Genomic DNA, 13,268 nt, shown 5'->3' with positions numbered 1-13,268 from the left:
GAGCTAGCTAACATTAGCCAACTTTTGGCTAGCTCTAGGTAATGGTACATCATCAAACTGAATTATGTTGAAATGGGAGGGAAAATGTTATGAGAATTTAATTATCAATGTTCATAAATTTAAATTAATCTACTCAGTCTGCAACCCAGAGTTTGTAAGGTTCTGGTTTAAATGAAACAGACAGAGTCCCAGTTTACAATAGTCAAAATGCTTATTCACGAGAGCGCTCTAAAATCAAAAATGCAAACACAGTCTTTATAACACACACAAACAAGTTCAAATCTTAAACTACGCCTTGCTCAGACAGTTGGTGTTTTCCCACTACACAGATACATTGTTTCTTTAATCTGCAACATGTTTCATAATTTTCTACCTGCCTAACAGTTTCTCCCCTCCACGGGTGGAGACAGAATGTCAAGGAACACAGTAGTCCAACTTGTCTGTCGATAGCTCCTCTTATCTTTTGTTTCCCACTTGCACCCTGCTTACATACTAAAAAGGAACAAAAGTCCTTGTTCTAATTCTGACTAAAACTGCACACATCAGATTATAGTTATATGATTTTAATAAATTTCATACAAATATGGTTTCAGGGTGGAATATTTTTAGTCATTATCTTAACATTACCGTAAACATATAAATCATATGAATTTATATTATATCAGAAAAAAAGGCTACAAAACATTTCCATACACACAACAGCTGTTAGATACTGCGACCTGACAGATAGCTAGCTAGAACTGAACTGGCTGTGGTAGCTACTAGCTAACTAACTACTAGTAGTTCATTCACTTCATTTAAGAGGGGATGAAAACATTAGCTAACAGTAACTGTCAAACAGCAGTTTCCTTGCCCGCTAGATCAGTCAACTAAAGAGTAGCCAGTTTCTGCTCTGCTTGTTTGTACAACTCAGAGACATATCGCAACACAGACAGCAGCTGCCTCTGTAGATCTCTCCCGTGCTGTTCCTATACGCCAGCCTTTCAGAAGCTTTCCCTTCACACAGCCTGTCCACACATCACTTCGTGTGGTCCGAAATCCAGCCAGATGAAACCGGAAAACAGCCTTCCCGACTGCTGTGAGGCATCCTCGTGGTCCTAAAGCACAGCTGTGCCGAGTTTTGTATGACCTCTTACAAAAAAAAGATTGCCATTTTGAAACTGCAGTAAAAGTGCAGTAGCTACAGTCGAAGTCGAAAGTTTACACACACCTTAGCCAAATACATTTAAACTCCGTTTTTCACAATTCCTGACATTTAAACCTAGTAAGAATTCCCTGTCTTAGGTCAGTTAGGATCACCATTACATTTTAAGAATGTGAAATGTCAGAATAATAGTAGAGAGAATCATTTATTTCAGATTTTATTTCTTTCATCACATTCCCAGTGGGTCAGAAGTTTACATGCACTCAATTAGTATTTGGTAGCATTGCCTTTAAATTGTTTAACTTGGGTCAAACGTTTCGGGTAGCCTTCCACAAGCTTCACACAATATGTTGGGTGAATTTTGGCCCATTCCTCCTGACAGAGCTGGTGTAACTGAGTCAGGTTTGTAGGCCTCCATGCTCGCACATGCTTTTTCAGTTCTGCCCACAAATTTTCTATGGGATTGAAGTCAGGGCTTTGACCACTCCAATACCTTGACTTTGTTGTCCTTAAGCCATTTTGCCACAACTTTGGTAGTATGCTTGGGGTCATTGTCCATTTGGAAGACCCATTTGCGACCAAGCTTTAACTTCCTGACTGATATCTTGAGATTTTGCTTCAATATATCCATATAATTTCCCTCCCTCATGATGCCACCTATTTTGTGAAGTGCACCAGTCCCTCCTGCAGCAAAGCACCCCCACACCATGATGCTGCCACCCCGTGCTTCATGTTTGGGATGTTGTTCTTCGGCTTGCAAGCCTCCCCCTTTTTCCTCCAAACATAACAATGGTCATTATAGCCAAACAGTTCTATTTTTGTTTCATCAGACCAGAGGACATTTCTCCAAAATGTTCGATCTTTGTACCGGTTTCCTCCAGCATCTTCACAAGGTCCTTTGCTGTTGTTCTGGGATTGATTTGCACTTTTTGAACCAAAGTACGTTCATCTCTAGGAGACAGAACGCGTCTCCTTCCTGAGCTGTATGACGGCTGCGTGGTCCCATGGTGTTTATACTTACATACTATTGTTTGTACAGATGAACATGGTACCTTCAGGCGTTTGGAAATTGCTCCCAAGGATGAACCAGACTTGTGGAGGTCTACAATTATTTTTCTGAGGTCTTTGCTGATTTCTTTTGATTTTCCCATGATGTCAAGCAAAGAGGCACTGAGTTTGAAGGTAGGCCTTGAAATACATCCACAGGTACACCTCCAATTGACTCAAATTATGTCAATTAGCCTATCAGAAGCTTCTAAAGCCATGACATCATGTTCTGGAATTTTCCAAGCTGTTTAAAAGCACAGTCAACCTAGTGTATGTAAACTTCTGACCCACTGGAATTGTGATACAGTGAATTATAAGTGAAAATATCTGTCTGTAAACAATTGTTGGAAAAATTACTTGTGTCATGCACAAAGTAGATGTCCTAACCGACTTGCCAAAACTATAGTTTGTTAACAAGAAATTTGTGGAGTGATTGAAAAACTAGTTTTAATTAATGAATCCAACCTAAGTGTATGTAAACTTCTGACTTCAACTCTACATTTGTTATGAGATTTTGATGAATAATGACTAAATTAGGTATACATTATTTAGCTTAAAACTACAACTAAACAGAATACTACTATGTTACTGTATGGATGTATGAATTTTATTATAATCATAGTACTGAATATAATGTGTGTAATTATAATCAAGAATTAGAACAAAGACTGTCTGTTCCTTGGTAGAAACGAATGACGTTATCGTCAGACTGGCTAGAATGCTGTGTTCCTTACGGGACATCTTATCTCTACACAGGGAGTGGAGAGACCTTGGGCAAGTAGTAAATTATTTAACAGGTGGTGGACGATGTGGGAAGGCTTCTGAACTATCCTGCCATTGTGTGGAGGAAGGACAGTTTAAAACCTATGACGTCATTTTTAGTTTATAACCTGTTGTAAATTGTACCATGATCAGTACTCTCGATATTAAACGCTATTGATTGATTGAGACTGGCCTCTGTCCATTTTATGCAAATAAGTATCTTACAAATTCTTAGGAATGGGCAGAGTGTTCTAATTTAATTGTTTAATAAACAAATAGGAATCAAATTCCTTTAACAAAATTCAACTGTGGTATTTTGGACCCAGTAATTGCAGAATAACTGCAGTGTACTACAGTTGAACTGCAGTTATACTGCACTCTAACTGCAGTAAAAAAAAGAAGAAGTTTTATTTGGATACAGTATTTGCAGCATACTGCAGTTATACTGCACTCTGACCACTATCTTTTTTTGTAAGGGACAGTGCAATTATAAATCTTTGGGGGGGTGGGGGGTCATGCCCCCCCCCACATCTCCAGTGAAAGTTGCACCCCTGGTGTAATGTGTATGTATGTGTGTTTGTTTTGTGTTGGTCTACTTGTGTGTTATGTGTATGTGGACGCATGTAGTGAATGTGTGTGGAGGTTCTTCCCTGCCCTCACCCCAATGGACATTTATCATACATCTAAAACCAAGAGCATTGTATTTGGTTCAAAGCATTCTCATAGACAGGCTGAACTCCTAGGAGTAACATTGGATGGTTAGTTAGCATGGTCAAGTCATATTGACAAAGTTGTTGAGAAGAAGGGGAGAGTTATGTCTGTTGTAAAATATGTTCTGCGTTTTTGACACAAAGACCAACTGTACTCGTTCAGGCTCTGATCTTTTTAAGAAACATTTGTGTGTTGAAAATGCCAAACCACTTGTATAATCTAGTTGCATGCACTTCATACATATATACATAAATACCCCACCAGACACGCCATTATGGGTTTCTTCACTGTGGCCAAACCAAAAACAGATATAATACATTGCTCAGTTATGTATAGAGTCATGTCCTAGTGGAATGCTCCGTCACCAGAGATTACTCAGGCAAAAAGGAAGTTTAGCTTTATAAAACAGATAATTTAACTGTACTATATATATGAATATTGTGTAAACAGTATTTTAGTTGTCTCTTGTCCCCCCCAATATGTGTTATTTATTTAGAATTGAATGTAATAATCTTATGTTCTTGTCTTTAACTGTTCTGTACTTTTCATGTATTTGTATGTTTTATGTGGACCCCAGGAAGTGTAGCTGCTGCATGTGCAGTAACTAATGGGGATCCTAATAAACAATGACTGACTGACGATGAGCTCATCAACTCATTGATGAGCTCATCAAATCATGGAAGCCAATGGTAAAGGCTTCTCTGAAGCTTTTAACAAGTTAAACCCAACACAATGCTAGTTTGCATAGCAAATAATAATCACTCACAAAGGAAAGGATCATTCTTCTCGTGGTCTATTGACACATCATCACGCACATAACACAATCACTCCTCAAGACAGGGTGTGAGTTCCTGTCGCATGTTGTGTATGGGACCAGCCTCAAGGCAAACAAGAAAGAAGTGTTTGTTCATTTAAATGAAGTGCCTTACCATTTAAGTTCAAATGTGTATTTACTCAGTAAGAAAAGTCCATACTATTTTTTTTTACTATTATTGGAAATCACCTTTACTCTGTCATAAAATTGGTTTGGAGAGGTGCTTAATAATTAAGGCACCTCACTTTCCACACAGGCAATAACATGAGGCAACAAAAAACAAATGTACCCACAAGTCATTCCAAGTGACTTAGTGCTGCTTTCTCATGCTGCTGTTCCATGACTCATATTATAGGAATCAGTGCGGTTCGGTGCCGTTTATGATGAGGGAGGACCATTTTTGTTTTCATTAGCACAGCCTTATTTCTATAACACCATGCATGTTGGATGACTGTCATTCATATTCCATTTACCCAGTTCAATGTAAAATTGATGGGTTTAGGCTACTAGATGATACTCCAATTTTCCCTGTACCCATCAAGAGGTTGCTGCAACCTAGCCTATGAATGAACGTTTACAATGTAGGTGCACACAGGTCGAGAAAAAATATTGAGATGACAGTGACACATTCATACTGCCTTGCACAGTCTTGCCTGCGTCTAGCTTATCTAGAGTGTAATCATTAGTCCAACAGTTGCAAACTAGAATTTCTATTGGACAAATTCCTGTATTTTTATCACCGTTTCATTTGCTTCCATTTAAGAAACATTTTTCAACAGAATCGGTGGAATGAATGCACCCCTGATCATAGCAGCCACGTTGTATTCATTCTAGCCTCTATGCACTCTCCTCCTCTCACCTTTTACCTTTGTTTGTGGACTTCAATGAACAACACGTGACCAGGAGAAAAAACCTTTCCAAACCACATCATATCCGCCACACACAGCCTACATCATTGTCACCATATTAGCTAAAGTAACGTCATAGTCAATATAGCTAATAGAAGTAACATGTTAGTAAACCCACTACAATAATGCTGTAACGTTAAAGTGTATAGTCAGTAAGCAGTTACACCGGTGGCCATAAATTAATCAAACCAAAAGCTTACCTTGACTTGAAAGAGTTCCAGTGTTGTTGGTGTCACGCCCTTGATGATTTGATTTGATTTGTTCAGGGGTCATTTTGATTAATAAACGAAAATGTACGCTCACCACTCTGCACCTTGGTCCTCTCCTTTCAACAGCCGTGACAGTTGGATAATCATAGCCAGCTAGCTAATATAGCATCCCTCTGTTGGAGTGGGCTGAACTATCAAGATTCAATTGCTAGCTAAGTAAGTGGAACTGAAAATAAATCACACTCTCTTGCTTCTCCTTAATTTTTGAATAAATTAATTTGTTAAACTATTGCCTTTCTCTCACTGAGTCAACTACTCACCACATTGCAGTGCTAGCTAGCTGTAGCTTATGCTTTAAGTACTAGATTCATTCTCTGATCCTTTAATTGGGTGGACAACATGCCAGTTCATGCTGCAAGAGCTCTGATAGGTTAGAGGACGTCCCCTGGAAGTTGTCATAATTACTGTGTAAGTCTATGGAAGGGGGTGAGAACCATGAGCCTCCTAGGTTTTGTATTGAAGTCAATGTACCCAGAGGAGGACGGAAGCTAGCTGTCCTTCGGCTACACCATGGTGCTACCCTACAGAGTGTGGTTTAGGCTTCTGTAGACCATTGCAAACAGTGTGTTTTAATCAATTATTTATGACGTGAATATATTTAGTATAGTTTTTCAATGCTTTACAATTTTTATGAAATTCACTGAGGATGGTCCTCCAGTTCCTTCTTTGAGGAGCCTCCACTGATAGGAATAACTTTGCAACAAATGCTACAGCAAGTGATTTTAAATGATCCTTTCAATTAAATAGAGGGTGTCTTTTGTTAAAACTGACACTTGAATGTGCTACGAGATTTAATTACACAAAACCTTCAAAGGTAATAGGGTGTCATAATAGGGTGCCATAATACCTAGCTAGCTATTTACATGGGATGCTCTATCAATCGAATAAATCAATTTTAGATCCAATAAAGAAATAAGTACATATTTCATGTGTGTAAATCGAGCTTATCAATTAAAATGGATTTCACACCTAGTTTGCTGCGCTATTTTTGGAGAAGGGTCTATCTGCGGACGGCAGACTTTGGGTGTGTCGTGTAGTTTTTTTTTGTTGTGTAATGACGATCGAGTGAGTATGTCATTGTCACGACTTCCACCGAAGTCGTTTCCTCTCCTTGTTCGGGCGGTGTTCGGCCGTCGGCGTCACCGGTCTTTTCGATCCACTTTTCATTTTCCATTTGTTTTGTCTTGTTTTCCTACACACCTGGTTTCCATTTCCCTCATTAAGTGTTGTGTATTTAACCCTCTGTTCCCCCCATGTCCTTGTGTGGAATTGTTTGTTTGTAAGTGCTTGTGCACTATGTTACTGGTGAGCGTCAGGTTCTGTCCCCAATGTAGGTTATTTTTTTATTGCCGTTGGTTTTGAAATTAAACTACTCCGGCTATTACCAATTTCTACTCTCCTGCGTCTGACTTCACTGCCACCAGTTCCGCAACCCTTACAGTCATGTAGTGACGTAATGCAACCGGTAAGTCATCTACTCAGTAAATAATCCATTTACTTTGCTGTTATTTTATTTTTTGATTGTTTCTGCCATTATTTTCCACTGACTCTCTATCTAGTATTTAGGACCTCATCATCCCCATGGCGATGTCAACCATTTCTCTTCTGCTCTCTGCTGCCTTTGGTCTGAATGGTGCAGCAGGCAAGACACATAGCAAACCAAGAATATAGACTTGATGATTACTTTTTTGATGACTTTCTTGATGATGACATTTTTTCAACATTTTTTCATTATCAACTAAAATAGAATTCAACTACTTTGGGATTTTGGAATGTCACAAGACTACAGAATAAGAGTCTCTATGCTTTCTAAATGTTAAGTCTGCTACTACGCTGAACAAACATATAAACGGCAACATGTAAAGTGTTGGTCCCATGTATCATGAACTGAAATAACAGATCCCAAAAATTATCCATATGCTTAAAAATATTATTTTATTTATGCTAGGTCTTATTTCAAATCCTTTGCTGGAGAAAGCCACAACCCCTTGACTTGGTGTGTGCATTTCCCAAGTCTGCAACCTGTTTTGAATTTGGCCAATCCATAATTGTTGCTGGAACTGTGCTGGAAAAGACGATGTGAAAAGAAAATGTCAGAGCCAGTACAGCTCGGATCGGCAAATGGTATAGAACTAATGGAATTGTCCCATGAACATTGCAAAAGCAGCTTTAACTTATTGTGTTTTCTTGTCTTTAACTGTACACTCCATAGTAGACTTTGTGTGTGTGTTGGGGGGGGGGCAGTTGATTGTGAACAATGTTGCTGCGACTGGTCCATTTGAATTCCTGTCTGTCTGTACTTCCAGGAGCTAAGGGGGCAGAAAGCAGGAGCCAATGCCCCACAGGCTGGTTCCAATTTGGTTCACGCTGCATCATGTTTGTCGATAATACAAGGGCATGGCTCCTAGCAGAGGTATCATGCTTATCCTCTACTATGAATTAAAGGGGAAGTTCAATTGAAATCAACTTACTTGGTTTGACGTTGCCTTATAAGTGGTTGGCCTTTTAACAGGCACTGCATGCCTCATGTAAAATACTAAACCTCCTCTTATTGTTTAATTTACATTTTCTATTAGCTTGGAATATTTATTTCATGTGTGGAGTCAGGCTTCCGGTATATTGGAACCCACAGGACATGGTTTAAGACAGAGATAAACGAATATCTCTAAGTGCATGTTTCAAATAGCAGTGACTGACTCACTGGTAGGGGTCACAAGCAAAACAAAACAACTATAGACATGTTTCTCTGGCAAACATTAATATCCGCTAACGTACCAGAGGCAATGTCTGCTCAAAGTCCATCATCTCCTCAAGGCTTTCTACAGTGAAACACAAAGGGGTGCATTCAATCATAGCTCTCGTAGCAATATTTACACAGCATTTCTGTTTGATCGCTTCTCCTCTTTTAACACGAACACCTCTTACTGGAAGCATCTAGTGAAGGGAGGGTTCCTGGTAAAGACTTACCAAGAGGTGGGTTCTGTTTAAAGGTGTTTCCCTCATCATCCATATCCTCACTGAAATGGAAACATATGGAGGGAAAGACATGGGAAGCTCATTTTGTCCATTCTGCCACTACTATTCCCTGATAAATAACACACTCACCTAGAGGAATATGTTCCATATTAGTCTCCAGAAAGGGTTCCGTAAAAGGATAGGTATGAATAAACATGCCAGTTATGTAAAAGATGACTTTCAATAATGTCTGCAGGGCAATCTAGACTTATGTACACACACTTACCAAATAGGGGGGGTTTGCTCCATGTTTCCCTCCAATAAAGGTTCTGAAACAAGAACTGTCACACAATAAAAGAGTGAAGGTAGGGCCTCCTGGATAACAGAAAACATCATCAATGGATCTGTCTGAAGTTAGAAAAGTGTCAATATTTTGTCAACTAGTGGAGTAAGCATGATACTGTGTGTCTTACTGTGTGTCTTACTGTGTCTTACTGTGTGTCTTGCCTGCTGCGCTACTCAGAGCAACGGCCGCACAGAGCAGAAGAGATATGGTCAACATTGCCATGCTGCCGCTGATGACGATGGGCTTCTGAAAACAAGACATTAAAATACATTTCTGAGAAAGAACTCACTGAAAAGGAGATCAAAACAGCAACACAGTGTCAAAGGTGAGAAGAGGACTTCGCCACTAGAGTCCACCACAAGTTAGTTCTGCAGGTTCTGTTCAGATGGAGAAAGAAGAGCACTTTTGTGCTGTTAGCTCACATGGCCACAAGGAAACGATCAGACTTTTCTTTCACTTGATATTGTATATTTTTGGCATGTTTTTTCCCTGCACCATAGATTAAAACGCGAGCCCTTGATTTGTTATTTTGGAATTGTTCCTCGCTGTCTGCCAGATCAGGATGGAATATCAATAAAGATGAAAAAAAAACAAGCACTTTATCTTTTAGTCATCTCTTTAATCTTTGTGAAATTAGGTTGAATTGCAATATCTAATCAAGAGCTGCCTAAATCATGTTACACAGTGTCGCGTTTGGGAGTTCTAAAACAAATGAATTAGCTTTAGGGATTAGAGGTGGGTTGAATGGGAATGCATACACCGATACATCATGTGCGCAGTTTGTGTTGTTCGATTACAAGTCAGTTGGATGGAAATGTACACAGTCGTCGTGTATGTGTGGGTGTTTTCAGGAATCCTGTCACCTGACTAAAGATACAGTGCTTGTTTTGATCTCTGTCAAGGGTTCACGTTTCAGCTACAATCTTAAGGTACACCAATAAACCTAACCTATGGTGCATTAACAAAAACATGCCAATACATACAGTGCATTCAAAATGTATTCAGACCCCTTCACTTTCTCCACACTTTGTTACATTACAGCCTTACTCTAAAATTGATTAAATTGTTTGTTTTCCTCATCAATCTACACACAATACCTTTAAAAAAATGTTTTATGTATTTTTAGCAAATGTATAAAACAATTCAATATCACAATAACATAAGTATTCAGACCCTAAGGTAGAAAAGTACAAGCTTATGTTTAAACACTGGTTATGCATCGAATAGCTTTGATTAGTACTCTCTCATCTGTGTCTGTGGGACTGAGTTGGACCTCTGCAGCTTAACGCTGGCAGTTGATTTATGATGGCTTTAGTGATAAAACCGACAGCCTGCATTCCATTGAATGATTCCTGTCTGAAATGCTGGCCTGTCTGCCAGTGCCAGGTGAACCTTCCCTCCAGTTTCTCTCCCACATGCAGATGAACACTGGACTTCAGAAATTGTGAGGAGGACCCGGTGTTCCATGTTGCGTTAGTATCTGTGTGTTAAGGAGTGCGAAACTGAGAAGATAACCCTGTATCAACAAACAGTAAATGACCTACAGACAGAAACCTGGCGCAATGTAAATCTTGCTGTCTGCTGCTTGATAGCACAATGTACCTTTGTGTAATTCTACACATCTGTTGTTTGTCATGAACATTCAGAAGGATATACTTTGCTATAAAGAGCTGCAACCCAAATCTGCTCGTGGGTTCTCAGCAACCAGCTCCATTATTGCAATAATTAATAATGAAGTTTGAAATCTAAAAGTCTCTCTCCTTTGGTTAGAAATATTCCACGTCAACTCTTTAGTCCATACTTTGTTGAAGCACTTTTGGCCGCGATATCAGCCTCGAGTCGTCTTGGGTATGACGCTACAAGCTTAGCACACTGTATTTGGGGAGTTTCTCCCATTCTTCTCTGCAGATCCTCTCAAGCTCTGTCAGGTCTCTGTACTTTGCTCTGTTAATCTTTCCCTCAATCCTGACTAGTCTCCCAGTCCCTTCCGCTGAAAACATCCTCACAGCATGATGCTGCCACTACCATGCTTCACCGTAGGGATGTTGCCAGGTTTCCTCCAATATTGGTTTCATCAGACCAGAGAATCTTGTTTCTCATGGTCTGAGAGTCCATTAGGTGCCTTTTGGCAAACTCAAAGCGGGCTGTGATGTGTATTTTACTGAGGAGTGGCTTCCATCCAAGTCTGTAACGTAACAAAATGTGGAAAAAGTCCAGAGGTCTGAATACTTTCCGAAAGCACTGTATATTTATACTACGGACACCGACATTGCTCATTCTAATATCGATACATTTCTTGATTCCATTCTTTTACTTTTAGATTTGTGTGTATTGTTGTGAATTGTTAGATACTACTGGACTGTTGGAGCTAGGAACACAAGCATTTCGCTACACCCGCAATACCAACTGCTAAATATGTCTATGCGGCCAATAAAATGTGATATGATTTTGATTTGAAAAATAAATATTAATATTATTAAATACAACATGTAAAGTGATGATCCCATGTTTCATGAGCTGAAATAAAAGATCCCAGAAATGTTCCATAAGCACAAAAACCTTATTTCTCTCAAATTTTGTGCACAAATTTGTTTACTTCCCTGTTAGTGAGCATTTCTCCTTTGCCAAGATAATCCATCCACCTGACAGTTGTGGCATATCAAGAAGCTGGTTAAACAGCATGATCATTACACAGGTGCACCTTGTGCTGTGGACAATAAAAAGCCACTCTAAAATGTGCAGTTTTGTCACACAACACAATGCCACAGATGTCTGGGTTTTCTGCATGTTTTTTTTTTTTTTGCCTGTGCGGGAGAACAGGGCAACTTTTTAATCAGTCCGCTGTACTTGCTCAATAAATGCTGCATGTGTATTTTCTTCCTATTGTTGAATCTCTGCCCCAATAAACAACTGATCCCAATATAGTAGGCAATCACATTTAACAACTCTCACAAACATGATACTTTGTACCGTGTTCAACTGATATGGAGTTACAGGAAATGTGTTTCCTTGTGGCCATATGAGCCAACAGTATAAAAGTGCTCCCTGTTGCTTGACTAAAGAGAAGCGACAGAGATAACCTGGTATTCACTTTGACACTTTCTGACAGGAAACATTAGTGTAACAGATTAGTCCACCTATTCTACTCCATTAAACTTTGAGGGAATCATCAGTTCATCACTAAGTGCTGTTTTTAACAACAAAGGGATCTCGTCACCATGGCAATGTTTACAATTTCCCTGCTTCTCTGTGCTGCGTTTGCTCTGAGCGGTGCAACAGGTAAGACACACAGTAAACCAAGAAAATACGTGTCATCCTCATACGGAAATGATAGAGCTCACATGATTTACTTGAAAATGGAATCTCTTTTCTTCAGAGGTTACAACTGTCACGGAAAACCACATGGAACAAAGCTCACCTGCTGGTAAATGCTTGATGATGTTACGCCGTCTTCAATGAATGAGCAACTTGTAATAGCTTTTGAAAGTGTGGAACTACAACACTGATCGTTGAAACCTGGTGCAAGAAGAAATCCGATTTCCTTCCTCTACATAAGCCAGTTGATCAACACAGTGCTTTCAGTTTTGTAAGTTGGTAATGTTAGGCTTCAATGAGTTTGTTCTGATCATATCTTGTCTGTTTTGAGTCTGTTTCCGTGCAGCAGCAGCACAAACTTTAGGACGTTTTCTGCCAGTCTAGCTCATGCACTCGCAATCAAGTGGAGAGCTAATTGGCGTTCCTTGTTTCCTCTTTAGGTGACAAACGCTGGAATGATATTCAATGTGGATCTATATTTCCATCTGTGTGCTCCAAAAGGTTGTGTTAAATCTGCCATCATAACATCAACTGAACCACTTTTTTTGTCATTACAACTGTACAGTATTATTGAAGAATGTAAATATATGGTAGGCCTATAGTTTTTGTGAATCATAGTCGAGCATGAGATTTAACACAAGGGGGATTTTCTATAATGTAAATAGGCTGTCGTCAAATTTTTCAATGATGCTAATCATGTAAAATGTCATAGTGAAGTTTTGCTACTAATAAATAATTTCCTAATATTTTGTGTAGATGTTGTCAGTGCATTGCATCACCAATGATTTACCGTTCCTAGGCTTAGCTTGATGTGCAACAATAAACACAGCATTTACACACTTAAAGATAAATTATACAGAAACCACTCTGCCTTAATATCAGTTTGTGACAAAACAAGCAGGTACAGTGTAGTGCAGTGGTCACCAACCTTATCTGAGTCAAGATCCCTTTCTGAGTCAAAATGCAAGCTGAGATCTACCGCTCAGATGACTTAAAA

General features: G+C 39.3%; 1 long non-coding RNA gene across 1 annotated transcript; it reads left to right on the top strand.

Annotated features, from left to right (window-relative positions):
* Window positions 1-12,003: 12,003 nt before the first annotated feature.
* Window positions 12,004-13,017, top strand: LOC112229829. The gene is made up of 3 exons (XR_002950222.2): window positions 12,004-12,235; window positions 12,333-12,542; window positions 12,712-13,017. It is a non-coding gene; the product is annotated as an uncharacterized LOC112229829 (long non-coding RNA).
* The last annotated feature ends 251 nt before the right edge of the window (window positions 13,018-13,268 follow it).

Source organism: Oncorhynchus tshawytscha, linkage group LG31, assembly GCF_018296145.1.
Source record: "Oncorhynchus tshawytscha isolate Ot180627B linkage group LG31, Otsh_v2.0, whole genome shotgun sequence".
NCBI classification, from domain to species: domain Eukaryota; kingdom Metazoa; phylum Chordata; class Actinopteri; order Salmoniformes; family Salmonidae; genus Oncorhynchus; species Oncorhynchus tshawytscha.
This window is presented reverse-complemented; position numbering and strand designations above follow the sequence as displayed.